The sequence below is a fragment of the Camelus dromedarius genome, chromosome 25, assembly GCF_036321535.1.
Source record: "Camelus dromedarius isolate mCamDro1 chromosome 25, mCamDro1.pat, whole genome shotgun sequence".
NCBI lineage: Eukaryota > Metazoa > Chordata > Mammalia > Artiodactyla > Camelidae > Camelus > Camelus dromedarius.
The window spans coordinates 5,567,252-5,581,252 of NC_087460.1; the positions used below are offsets into that span (position 1 = coordinate 5,567,252).

Genomic DNA, 14,001 nt, shown 5'->3' on the forward strand with positions numbered 1-14,001 from the left:
GTCTCTAAGTCTGACCACTGTAGGTACCTCGTATAAGTGGAATCATACAGTATTTGTCCTTTTGTGGCTGACTTATTTCACTCAGCAAAATGTTCTCAAGGTTCATCCATGTTGTAGGATGTGACAAGATTTCCTTTTTTTTTTTTTTTAAGACTGAATACCATTCCATTGTCTGTACAGACCACAGTTTGTTTACCCATTTGTTCACGGATGGACACCTGGGTTGCTCCACCTTTGGCTACTGTGAATAGTGCTCCTGTGAACATGGCTGCGCGGGCGTCTCTTCCAGCCCTTGCTTTCAGTACTTTCCATAGCTAGCAGTGAGATTACTAGATCACATGGTAGTTCTGTTTTTAATTTTCTGAAGAACTGCCTGTTTTCCACAGCAGTTGCACTATTTTAAGTCCTCCCAACAGCACACAGCAGTTCCAGCTTCTCCACATTCTCCCCAACACTTGTTATTTTCTGTATGGTTTTCTTTTGGTTTGTTTTTTGATGGTAGCCATCTTCTTGAGTGTGAAGCGATTATCTCATTGCAGTTTTAATTCGCATTTCTCTGTTGATTAATGATGTTGAGCATCTTTTCATATGCTTCTTGTCCTTTGTATATCATCTTTGATGATATGTCTGTTCAAGTTCTTTGCCCATTTTTTGATTGGGTTATTTGATGTTTTGTTGTTGAGGTCTTTATGTATTCTGGACATTAACCCCTTATTAGATACATGATTTACACATCTTTTCTCCTATTCCATAGGTCACCTTTTCACTCTGTTGATTGTGTCCTTTGATGAACAGAAGTTTTTAAGCTTGATGCAGTTGCATTTGTCTGTTTTTGCTTTTGTTGCCTGAGCTTTTGGTGTTATAGCCAAGAAATCGATGTTCCATTAGATTTCAAGTCTCAGGGATAAATAATCCTCATTAGCTTAGTGATCTGACCCTCCAGGCCCACTGAGGGGCCAGCCTTGTTGCCTCTCAGCCCAGGGCGCCTGCCTGACTGTGGAGGAGGTAGCCTTGCTTTGAGGGCCTGTGTGCTTTGGGTCTGTGGTGAGAGCGGTGGCCGGTATCTGAGTCAGGGTCTCCCCCTTTGCACTGAGGGGTAACATGTGCTGATAGCTCTATTGGCCCGTCATGTAGAACCTCAGAGCCCGAGAGACTTACTTCAGTTTGCCTTATCTCTGTCTTTTAATCTAATCAGGCAGTATTTCTGCTGATAGAACACCATCTCTATTCCTAGATCCTGCTGAGATAGCTGATTAAATCAAAGAATTTCACTCCTTTTTCTCTTTATCAAGTGATTTTCCAGCCACTCCCTTGGTGTCCTCTCCAGAGCAAACTCTGGTCTTTTGCAATACGGATAGGGTAAGACTTTCCCAAGTCTTCAATTTCTGGTTCCTTTTTGCCTAACAATTCTTCCTTCAGTGTACCTCTTGCCTCTCACATTTCTATAAGCAGAAGGGGAAACCATACCTTTAGTACTTTGCTTAGGGATCTCTTCAGCTGAAAAGGCCTGTTTTATCACAAATTCTGCCTTCCATAAAACACTAAAACACAATTCTGCCAAGTCTCTTGATACTTTCAAACAAGGATCAACTTTCTTCCAATTTCCAATATGTTCCTTATTTCTATCTGAGACTTAACCAGAAGAATCACCTGTAACATTCATGCCTCTACTGACAATTTCTTCAAGGTTTTCTAGTGTGTATCTCAAAACTCGTCCAGCCTCCACTCACATCTTTAGGAGTTTGTTACAGCAGGACCCCCACTTCATTGTACCAAAATCTGTATTAGGGTTCTGCAGAGCAACAGAACCAACAGTATGTGTAAATACAGGTTTTCCCCATTATCCGAAAGTAGAGCGTTCCTGTGAAACGTTTCGTAAGCTGAAATGGCATAAAACAAAGAAGCAGTTACCTTAAGACACATCTTGCTAACACGTGCACAAAATAAATCAAGATAAAGCTCAGGCAGCAACAGGGATGGACCTGGAGATCGTCAAACTAAGGGGAGTGAGCCAGAAAGAGAAAGATAAATACCATATGATAGCCCTTATATGTGGAGTCTAAAAAAATGACACATGAATTTATTTACAAAACAGAAGCAGACCCACAGACATAGAAAACAAACTTATGCTTAGCAGGGGGTAAGGGGGTAAGGAAGGATAAACTGGGAGTTCAGGATTTGCAGATACACACTACTACATATAAAATAGATAAACAAGGTCCCACTGCAGAGCACAGGGAACTATATTCAATACCTTGTAATAGCCTATAATGGAAAAGAATCTGAAAAGGAATATATATATATAGATATATAACTGAATCACTATGCTGTACACTAGCAATTAACACAACACTGTAAGCCAACTATACTTCAATTAAAAAAAAATGGTGAGGCACAGAGGCTCAGGACATAGTTCAAAGCTATGGCAGTGAGATGCTGAAATGCCGAGTAAAGATCCTGGGAAGAAGCTTGGCGGTGCCGCTCTTGATGTTCGGGCTGCGCTGCCTCTGGCGGCTCGCTGCAAAACAAATGCGTGATGCTGTTGTCACTTTTCACCTTTTTTCCTAAAAACAAAAATCCTCTTCAGAATTCTTTTGGTTAAGAAAAACAGGTACTAATGTAGGTCTTTCAAGAAAGTGCAGTGGCATAAAGCAAACTTTCAAAAAGCAGAAGATACTTGCATATAGAGAAAGATTTGCTCTAAGGGATTTGCTCATGCGATTATAGAAGCCAGCAAGACCAAAATGTGCAGGGTGGGTTGGCAGGCCGGAGACCAAGGAAAAACCAGTGCCGCAAGTTCAAGGGCAAAACCCGTCAAGCCAGGGCCCCGGGAAGCACTGATGTCGCACTTGAAGTCCAAAGGCAGTCTGCTGGTAGAATCCTTCTAGCCTGGGTGGGCAGTAGGGGTGGACGGGGTGGAGGGAGGTGTCAGGTCTTTGTTCTTTTCAGGCCTTCAACTTAGACCCACCCGCATTATAGAGGGCAATCTGCTTTACTCAAAATCTATCACTTGAATGTAGATCTCATCCAAAAATACCCCCACAGAAACATCCAGAATAATGTTTGACCAAATATCTACGTACGGTGGCCCGGCCAGGTTGAGAAATAGAGTTAACCTTCACATATGCCTCCTGCATTAAAATTTAAGCTCCGTGAAGGTAGGGACTTTGTCTTAGTGGCATTTGTATTGCTTGCGCCTGGAACTGTAGCTAGCATACAGTAGGTACTCAATAAACAGTCGATGAAAAATATGTAATGAAAAATATATAAATGAATATTTGCTAGGGCTTTAGAGTTTATCAGGTTTTGTTTTCCCACTTGTATTATCTTATTTCTCTGAATAATTCTTTGAGCTGTGTATTATGACCTCCAGTTAAATACTGAAACTGAAGCAGAGAAGTGACTGGTTCAGATGTGCAAAGTCTAGTTCATGTTCCAGAGCTGGGACTCGGATTTCACTCTTTTGACTTCAAACCCTCTGTTTAGTCAACTACACTACACTGTAATTATTCTCTCGCCTCACCTAGTGTTGCCAATAAGGGGAAATAGATAGCTTCACAGTGCCAAGCCTCTGCTGCGGGTTAGGAAGCTAACCGTGCCCCGCCCAGGGCAGCTCAGGAAGGGGAGGTGCCGGAGAAGGAAGCTTCTGCTTCAGTGGTGATCATGGCAGGGAAGCACTGAGATGCTCTCGAGGAAGGTGTTGATTTTTTTCTCTAATCCTGGAAGAAGCCCAGTTATGAAAACACTGGAGAGAGTCTGAGGTTTTTCTCTGCTGCTTATTCTTCAGAATTTGTTTGGCACTTCGTTCCCTGGCTGGGACGGAGCAGGATGACACAAGATTTCATCATGCTCCTCCGAACCGGCATGCAATTTTAAACTTATGAATTATTTGTTTCTGGAATTTTCCATTTAAAATCTTTGGTGAGGTGTCTTTTGGGGAGAGTTTGGGGCTGAACTGTGGGCAGCTATAGTATAAGGTAGTTTCTTTTAGTTTGAATTGTGACATAGAAACTCACTTCCCCTCTTAGTAGCCTGGTTCTTCTTTTTTCTTCATATCTGCCTTTGTCAACCTTGGTGATCTGTTTATTCTTGCAGAGATTGCTTAGAGTGTATTTGGACATATTGTTATTGACTGTTAGCAGTAAGTGTAGGATACATGATGCTATGGTATGGCAGAATCAGTTTACACTCTGCCAAGTATTAAAACGTACTTGCTCGAGAAAAAAGTTGCTTGGCATTGGTAACAGACTTAAAAGCATGAAATGAAGTTTCTGAGGAGAAAATATTAAATAAGGACATATATTCAAAGAAGTTTAGGGTATGGTATTAAACAGCAAAATTCATTGTTCTCTTCATAGGCCACTCTTATGAACTGATTAATTTTTCAAGAGAAATTAAGAATTGGATTTTATTACAGAATTGACAAGGAGCAACCTTAGCTGACTGATTAGGTAGGGCTTAAAAGGTGAACTGTGTTGTGAAATTGACAAGAGACAGATTACAAATTTTTAGTTGGCATTGTGGTTTACAAAAAGGAATAAAGACTTTGGGGGAAGGGTGTAGCTTAGTGGAAGAGCGTTTCCTTAGCATGCATGAGATCTTGGGTTCAATCCTCAGTACCTCCATTAAAATAAAAAAATAAAATAAATAAAAGGAAAGTACAGAGATTTTCCATATACCTTCTGTCCCCCAAAATGCATCACCACTCCCATTATAAACATCTCCCACCAGAGAGGTACACTTGTCACAGCTGATGAACCTACACTACCACATCACAATCACCCAAAGTCTGTGTTTTACATTAGGGTTCATTTTTGGTCTTGTACATTCTGTGGATTTGGACAAATGTGCAATGACATGTATCCATTACATTGTCATATAGAATATTTTCACTGCCTTTGAAACTTCTGTGCTCCAACTATCCATTACTCCTCTCATCACCCACTCTCAACCACTGGCAACCAGTGATCTTTTTAGTGTCTTTTTCATTACAGGTTACTACAAGCCATTAAATATAGTTCCTGATATTTCCTTTTTTTGGATGCTAATATAAATGGTGTTGCTTTTTTAATTTCAAATTCCACTTTTTTTATTGCTGGTATATAGGAACATGATTTAGTTTTGTATCTTGCAACTTTGCGATAGTAGTTTATTAGTTACAGGAATGTTTTTATGGGACTCATTCAAAGCATAAACAATCATGTTATGTTCAATCAAAGCCAGTTTTATTTATCCTCCTCAATTTATATACCTTTTATTTTCTTTTCTCATCTTATTACATGAGCTAGTAGTTCTAGAACAATATTGAAAAGGAGTGGTGAGAGGGGACAACCTTACCTTGTTCCTGATCTTAGTGGGAAAGCTTTGAGTTTCTCAATTATTTAAGTATGTTGTTATCTTAGGGTTTTTTTTTTTTAATTGTTTTTTGTTTGTTTATTTTAGATTTTTTCAAATGCTTTTTTCTTTTATTTAAAACAATTTTTTTTATTGACATATAGTTGATTTACAATGTTATGTTAGTTTCTGGACTTTTTCTGTATCTATTGATATGATCATGTGATTTTTCTTTTTTAGCCTTCTCATGTGGTGGATTACATTAACTGATTTTCAAATACTGAATCAGCCTTGCATACCTGGGATAAATCCCAGTTGGTCACAGTGTATAATTCTTTTTATTCATTGTTATATTAAATTTTGCTAATATTTTGTTAAGGATTTTAGCATCTGTGCTCATGAGAGCTATTTGTTTGTAGCTGTCTTTTCTTTTGCTGTCTTTATTTTGGTATTAGGTTAATGCTGAACTTTTAGAATGAATTAGGAGGGAATTGGTCATCTTAAGATTGGGTAATATTAAACTTTAATCACCTATTTTCATCAAATGAGTATTTATTTTTAAGAAATAAAAATTATTAACATATCCTTTTTAGAGACATTCAGACTATAAATACAATTAAAACTACATTAAATTCTATTCAAATCCTGAGAAATTACTCTCTGATCACCATTCATTTATTCGGTTTTCTCAACAAGCATTTATTCATCACTTAAAATGGATCAGATATTCAGAATATTTTAAGTAATATATGCAATAATACGGTATAGGAATAGACTTGTTTATGCTAAGTACACTTAGAAAGTATAGTAATCTCCCCTTATTCAGTGTTTTGCTCTCTGAGGTTTCAGTTACCCACAACTGCAGTCTGAAGATATAAAATGGAAATTCCAGAAATAATTCATAAGTTTAAAATTGCATGCCTTTCTGAGTATGAGTAGCATGATGAAATCTTGTGTCGTCCTGCTCTGCCTCACCCAGGGAGTGAACCATGCCCTTGTCCACTGTAGCCACGCTGTATAAACATGTGCACGTACAGGAAAAAGCATAGTCTATGTAGGGTTTGGTACTAATCACGGTTTCAGGCATCCACTAGATGTCTGGGACATATCCCCCACAGATATGATGGGTTATTATGCCCTCTTTAAAATTGGCACCAGACTGAAATGCATAAAAAGAAATGTTCTAAAAGATAAAATATTGACCAAAAGCATGCATTTCAAGATACCTATTTAGATTAAGAGTATAGCTTGTAGTATTAAAGAGTAAGAACAGAGGGAGGATATAGCTAAGCACGTCCCAAAGTGCGTGCTTAGCACCCCACCCTAATGCACCTCATTAGCATAATTTAGGTGTGCCCCAAAAGAGCTCCTTATGAATAACAGACTTTCCTACCACTCAGGAAATTCCAATGGTTTTAGGAGATTTTAAGCCCGGAACGTAGACAAAGACCAAATGTATTTCTTATTATCCTATCCAGCCCTAGCAAACAAGCACAAATGGTTCAAAATCGGTAAGTAGTCAGGTACAGTAGACATGTTAAGGTGTATGTGGGAGAACAGTAGGAACCAGACTGACCGTCACGCGAGGGGGTACGTGTAGTTTCTAAGAGCAAGGACTTTGCAGCCAGCTGCCTAGATTGAAGTCTGGTCAACGTCATTAACCAGCTATGCGTGCAGCCCTAGGCAAGCTATTTTCTCATTTAATAAGATGGGTTCTTTCTGTCTCGTCAGAGTCATTAGTCCATAATGCATGTTAATTGGTATGGTCATTGTTTTCCTTAGTAGCTCAGTTTAACATAGTGTTTAATAAGTGTGTATTAAATAAATTATATATTATAGATGGAAAGAATCTGAAGTCTTTCTAAAAATTAGTAACCTTAAAACCTCAATTCTTTTTTTTTTTTTTTTTTTTTGGCTGTTCCCGATCCTAGTTTGTTTTATGACTTGTAAACATAGATGACTTTCTTTCATATGCTACAGAAGATACAGTCAAAAAGCTAGAGGAGGTGCCCAGCAGACCCCCCGGCATTTGTTGGTGGAAATATGGGCTTGTCACAAGTCCAGGCTGGTCTCCTGATTCAAACACCAAAACCAATGAGCCTGTCCAACATTTTGGCCCTGTGCAACTTGTCTTGGAATCTGGACAGTGCAGTAGCCCTGCTCTTGTAGCATTCCCATCTGCCTTTCAACCTAGAGCCAAGAGATTTGGAGCAGCCCACATGGACTGACAAAACCTCAATTCTGACAGTCACAAGTCTTTTTATTTCACAGTAGCCATAACTTCAAGGTCTTGAACTTGTTGAGATACTAAGAAATATAACTTTGATGACCCTTGGCCTGGATAGGATTTTTTATTCTTTCATATTCCCAGGAATGTGCACTTGTTAGGTATACTTACAGTTACATCCACTTAAATTAAGGGCATTACATCTGCCTCTGACTTGAGGTCATACTCAGAAAATCATTCTACCAATAGTCCCCTTGGGTCAGAAAATGCCTTCTAATTGGTACAATTAGAGTCCCTTGTTTCCATATTATTCATGAATAAAATAAATGAGTAAACTTGATTGAATAATGAGATTTAGCAGAAATACGTTCTCTTCTTTTCACTTTCTTTTTAGAATACTTGATATAACTCCCCCCTTTTGGTATCATTATGGATTCTTCAGATTTACAATAAGTTAAACTCAGACAATATTCTCTTTTTGAGGCCCAAACTATCTTAACTTTGGCCTGTGAGAGTCCCTTTTAAATTGGCTCCTCTGTCCTTTTGACATGACCACATTGATCTTTGAAAACATCTTTGCTTCCTGACGAGTAAGATGTCCCAGGCTCATCTTCTGTGGCTTAGCCCCAGATATGGAATCAGCTACTTCTCTAAGAAGCATTACTTACTCTCCGTGGGGTCACTGTTAAGTCAGTGCTTCAACAAACAAACTAACTAACTAACTAAAAAAACTCTGATTTGTGGCATTTGCCAGTTTACCCCCACTGTGATAGATTTACAGCTACCAACATGACCTCCCTGAACAGTCAGGGAGCAGTGTGGAGGGCTGGCTCCAACACACCACTGCTGCTCTCCTTGCCAGTCAGAGCTCACAGCAGATCCTCGTATTAGAGACTAGTTTTATATATATATCTATTATATATATTAGGCAAAATTTTAAATTCCTTTAGATGAAATTCAGAAAGAATTTTGGTCAACATTAAGACATCTACTGTTACAATTAAAGATAATGTTTTAATGCCTATGAGTGACAAAGATGGCTAAAGATGCAGATTGTTTCTATCTATGCTCTGTAATCAATACAACAAACATCAAAGCTTTTTATGTGCTAAGCACTTAAAAACTAAAAGTTTGTACCCAAAGTATTGATGAGAACATTTATATTATACAATGACCAGATTCCCCAGATTTTTGTCCCATGTGGAGGGATTTCATCGTACCACGTGGAAGGATTTCAGTGTGTCAGTTATCAGCACGCTGAGTTTGTGGTTTTAGTCTTGCAGAAGTGCTCCCCTAGATAACTCAGTGATAGCTCTGCAGGCACGCAGAGGGAAGGAAGCCCACATCATTGATTGTCGGCCAATGTGCTCACTAAGTTTACTTCCACTGCCAGCCTCATCCTGTTTGGGTGACTCTAACGCATCCCTCAAGCAACTGCCTTAGTAGGAACTCAGGTGCTGATTAAGTTTCAATTTGTTCATGTGTTCATTCAGTTTTTTATTTACATGTCCAGCACTAAGCGAAGCAGTGTAGACAGAGAAAGACAAATACTGTATGTTACCACTTACGTATGGAATCTAAAAAATAAATGAATATAAAAAAACGGAAACAGATTCACAGATACAGAGCTCAAACTAGCGGTTGGTTACCAGTGGGGACAGAGAAGGGGGGAGGGGCAAAATAAGGGTAGGCGATTAAGAGGCACAAACTCCTACATATAAAATAAATAAGCTACAGAGATATATTATACAGCACAAGGAATAATAGGCAGTGTTTTACAATAACTTTAAATGGAGTGTGACCTATTAAAATATTGAATTACCATGCTGTACACCTGAAACTAATAAAATGTTGTAAATCGACTATACTTAATTTTAAAAAAATTGAAGCAATGTAAAATGTTTTTTGTTAAACACAGCTTTATTAATAGGAACACATTTCACTCTGATTGTTGAAAACTTAGTGTCCCAATTAAGATAAGCTGTGAGTGTAAAATACAGATTGGATTTTGAAGATCTAGTCCCAGAAAAAGAGAGTAAAATATCTCAATAATTTTTCATATTAGTTATGTGTTGAAATGAGAATATTTGGAGTATATTAGATTAAATAAAATATTAAACATGACAACTCATTTCTTTTTTTTTAAATGGCTACTGGAAAATTTTTAATTTCATATGTGGCTCACATATTTCTGCTGGACAGCACTGATCTAGATTTTATTCAATAACCATTGAAGTCATTTGATTAGGAGATGACATGATTAAAATTTTAATTTGGGGTAATTCTTTTAGCAGTGGTGTGTGATAGGATTAATTTTGGAAGGAAATGAGAGGAGGGAAGACGCCTTAGAAAGTGATAAGGATCTGGGAGCTGGGATTCGGTCCTTCAGGATCAATTGGAGTGATGAATAGCTGAAACCTAGTTCAGACAGGAAAATCGACATTTCTCAAATTTTTTCTTTCTTCACCCCGAGAGTTTATTTTTCACACTGTTTTCAGATTCAAGATGAACTCCACCTACACCTAACTAATAAAAGAAGATTCAAATAACATTCTGTGCAAAGTTGTTCCTTATGAGAAATGTTACAAATACGAGCAAGAAAAAATCAGTCTAGACATTGTGTTTAGTGTAGAAATGATCCATTCAACCATGATATTTAAAATATAAATTATATTTAAGTTAAAAAATACCTAAAAGACGGCTTAGTCCTCCTAGAAAGCAGTGAATGAGAATCAGTGCTCTTGAGAACTATAAGAGAATAAACTAGTTTTATTTAAAAAAAAAAATATGAGCAAAGAGTAGAGTTAACTTTGGCAATCTTTAGAGCCGTCACTAGCTTTTTTTGTGTGCCTTGAAATGCCATTTGCATTGTTCTGTGAAAGAGGCGGTTTTCCCTGTCTTTACCTTGACAAGGTAAAAATGTTTACAGCCCTTTGTTACCTGCTTTTAGGATTTGGGGTCTATTTGTTTTCCTACGTGGCTATCACATTACCAAACATCGTCCCACAGAGCAGCTCAGTGCTGCGACTGAGAGTCACAGTGGGTTGGCAGAAACCTGCATTTGGATCTAAGAGATTTCAGATCATGATTCCATTCATTCCCTTTCTTCCAAGCAGACCTTACATTATATTATCAGGTGAGGATTTCATGTTGAAATTCCATTTTGGAATTTACCCACCACGTTTCCTCTCGTTTTCAGTGAAGATGGAAGAACATCTCACAGGAATCAAATGACACAGGAGACCTGCTTTAGGACACTCACTTTGCTGGCCTCCCCTGGCGTGCTCCCACTAGACTAATGGGCAGAGCTGCGGCTCCTGACTGAGTGGAGCTTTGAATCCGGTGGGGCTACGTCCAAGATGCAGCCGAGACCCCAGCCCACCAGCCAGTGCCCCCAACATACCAGCAAACTGTCCTATTGAGCAACTGTTACCTGTTGCCCAGAGCTAGGATTGCCTAACTCCGAGGTCCTTGCTACCTTGGGGACATGTCAGGTCACTGACCTGGTTTCTGAGAAGCAGGATCTTATTAGGTCCCACTTGCTCAAGGAGGATTTGTCTCAATACATTCGGCCCACTTCTAGGTCCCTGAGATTCAGTTGAATTCCAGCTGTTACCTTTTAAAAATATATCCTGCTAAAAGTAGAAGGTTCTCTCTTCCTTCCAGCCTGCTTAGCTTTCTTAAAGGCAATTTTCTCAGACTGAGTTTACCCAGAGAAAAGGCGTGTTTCAGATCCCTCTCCCTTTCACCCTCCCTGCTTTTCTGCCATCAAGAAAATACCTACAGATTTCAAACATTTAAAACTCCACCCTCGGTATGGCTTCACCATACTGCTTTTACACAACTTATTTTAGGACAAGCATAATCCTAGGTTTTTACAATTATTTCATTGATTCTTTCAATAGACATTGGAAAAATAACTTGTGTACTGGAATTACACAGGGGCCTGCTCTGAGTAAATGCAGGGGGTCGGAAAAACCTGCTTTTTACTTTCACTGGTGCCATTTGATCTTGCAAAACATTAAAGAATAATTATTCTAAGGCTAGAGAGAGGGAGAAAGAAAAGACAAAGTGATTTCGAGCCAAGAATGACACTGTGAGACAAAAAGTCAGAGCTAAAAACGAATGAAGAAAGAAACGGGAGAGGGTTTGTCTTCCTCTAACGCTTCAAGGTCCAGCCTTGAGCCTCTTGTGACTGGTGAGTGCGGCTGGGGAACTGAATTGCTAATTTTAATTACGTTTTTAACTTTAAAAAATTCATTGAAGTATAGTTCATTTATGTTTCAGGTGCACAGCAAAATGATTCAGTTATACATATATCTGTTTTTTTTTTCAAATTCTTTCCCATTCTAGGTTATTACAAGATATTGAATACAGTTTAATTTTTATTAAAATGGAAGCAGTTTAAAATAGTTTCCTATTAAACACAACTTTGTTGTCTTGATTAGAACGAAATATTTCTGCAGCTGTGGAAAACTTAGGGCCTAAAATGGAGATGTGCGGTAAATGTAAGACATACACTGAATTTTGAAGACTTAGTAGAAAAAAAGTAAACTATCTTAATATTTTTATATTGATGTATATGCTCAGCTGATATTCTTTTGCATATATCAGGTCAAATAATTATTCAAATTAATTTCTCTTGTTTCTTAAAAATTTTTTCTTTTAAAAGTTTTGATGAAGCTACTTAGAAAATTTAATATTCCATAAATGGCGCAAATTGAATTTCTGTTGGACAGCGCTGCCATACAGGATATTCTTTGTCCCTTGGCTGCTAAATCCCGTTGCTGTGGTAACTAAAGGGGCCCCTAGGCTGGGTATTTCCTGGAAAACCGGGATGAAGTGGGGGAGGAGAGGGGTGGCCTCACGGAAGTCACGTTTCACTCATCCCCAGTTCTCTCAGCTAACCATGAGGTTCAGAAAATATCCCCATTTAGCGGTGTATATTTGTAATGTATAAAAAAACTGAATCACTATGTTGTACACCTAAAAGTAATATAATGTGAGTTAACTATACTTCAATTTTTAAAAATCCTCTTTTAAGGAACGGAGACAATATAACGTGGTTTGTTCCAAGTCCAGTAGTATCTGTTTGAATTCTAGGCCCTCAATCAAAACCTCGAAGAAAGATACACTTGTCCAGTTAACCCTCGAGCAAAATTCTCTCTCTTTGCCGTGCTCCTTGCACCCTACCCGCCTCGCTGGTCCTGCCCGAGGCGTTGCTAGGCTACGGATCAATAGGCACTAGGAACCTGGCCACCGATATTTCCCCTCCAGCAAGGCGGTACTCTTAGCTCTCACCCAACTCTTTAAACTCCAACGGAATTGTCTTCCTTCCTTTACTCTCACACTGGAGCCACTGCTCTCCCCTTTCAGTATCCTTCATCGCCCTCCGTTCACATTTTTCTTATCCGTTTTTCCCACTCATCTTGCTCAGTTTTCTTGCATGGCTTAGTTATCAGATATTTATCTCACACTTTCCTTTCAAGAAATGCACAGCCCAGAAGTAGTCATCGGATATTGATAATCCTCTCCAGTTGTGTAAAACTCATTTGGCCTCGTCCCTTTTTTATTTTTGAAGTGGAGGATGGAAAGCACCACGAATTCCTTGCGGGCCAGGACTTTTTTGTCCTATACCCTGATAGATGGATCCCCAACTTTTCAAAGGGTGACTGATAGGGAGTATATGCTTCGCAGACACCTGTTTTGCGGAATTTGATAACTGTCCTACCCTGGATGCTGTAAACCTGAGACTGGAGGCAAACTGCAGAATGGGCAGAATTCAGGAGGGGTGGTCGGTGTGGGGAAGGCCATAATACGGAGTTTGGATTGTGTCCCACAGGCAGGTGATTGTCTCTTTCCTGCAGCCTCGGGGAGTTGTTCTGGCTCCTAAATATTCAGGTTTTCTTCCTCCTAGCAGTAATTGCGCTATCAGAGGACAAGCAGAGCCCCAAACTGGTCCAATGATTCCCTCTTTTGCTTTCCTTCTCTCAAACTATCCTTCCCCACCGCTTCAACATCATAGGCACAGCCTACAGTCAAAGAGCCCCTGATAAATGCATAGGATTATGAATTATTCTGTTTACACTCCGGCAGACAGCCTTAACTCTCACAGTAGCACCCAGTCGACTTTGCCTAATATAGATAGCATTTATTCTCGTCTTTTTACAGATTGATTCAATTCCGAACAGTTGCGAGAGCCAAAAATAAAGTGTATCTGCCCTCCCTCCAGGCTTTTCTGGTAGCACTTTGTCTGTGAAACTAAGAGGCTCTCAGAAGAGGGAAGGAGGACGAGCTTAAAAAAACGGAGTGGAGGGAGGGTGGAGGATGTGGTTTTAGAAAGATGGGCGGAGGGTTGTTGCCTAGGGTGGGGGGAGAGTTTGAGGTCACAAAATTCCGGGAGGTCCGGAGATTACTTGGGGGCGGGCGTGGGGTGGGGC

At 39.2% G+C, this 14,001-nt stretch overlaps 1 protein-coding gene across 2 annotated transcripts in view; it reads left to right on the plus strand.

Moving 5' to 3' along the window:
• SLC2A3 (solute carrier family 2 member 3) overlaps positions 1–14,001 on the plus strand; it is a 59,535-nt gene that overhangs the window by 33,334 nt on the left and 12,200 nt on the right. The window lies entirely within an intron of this gene.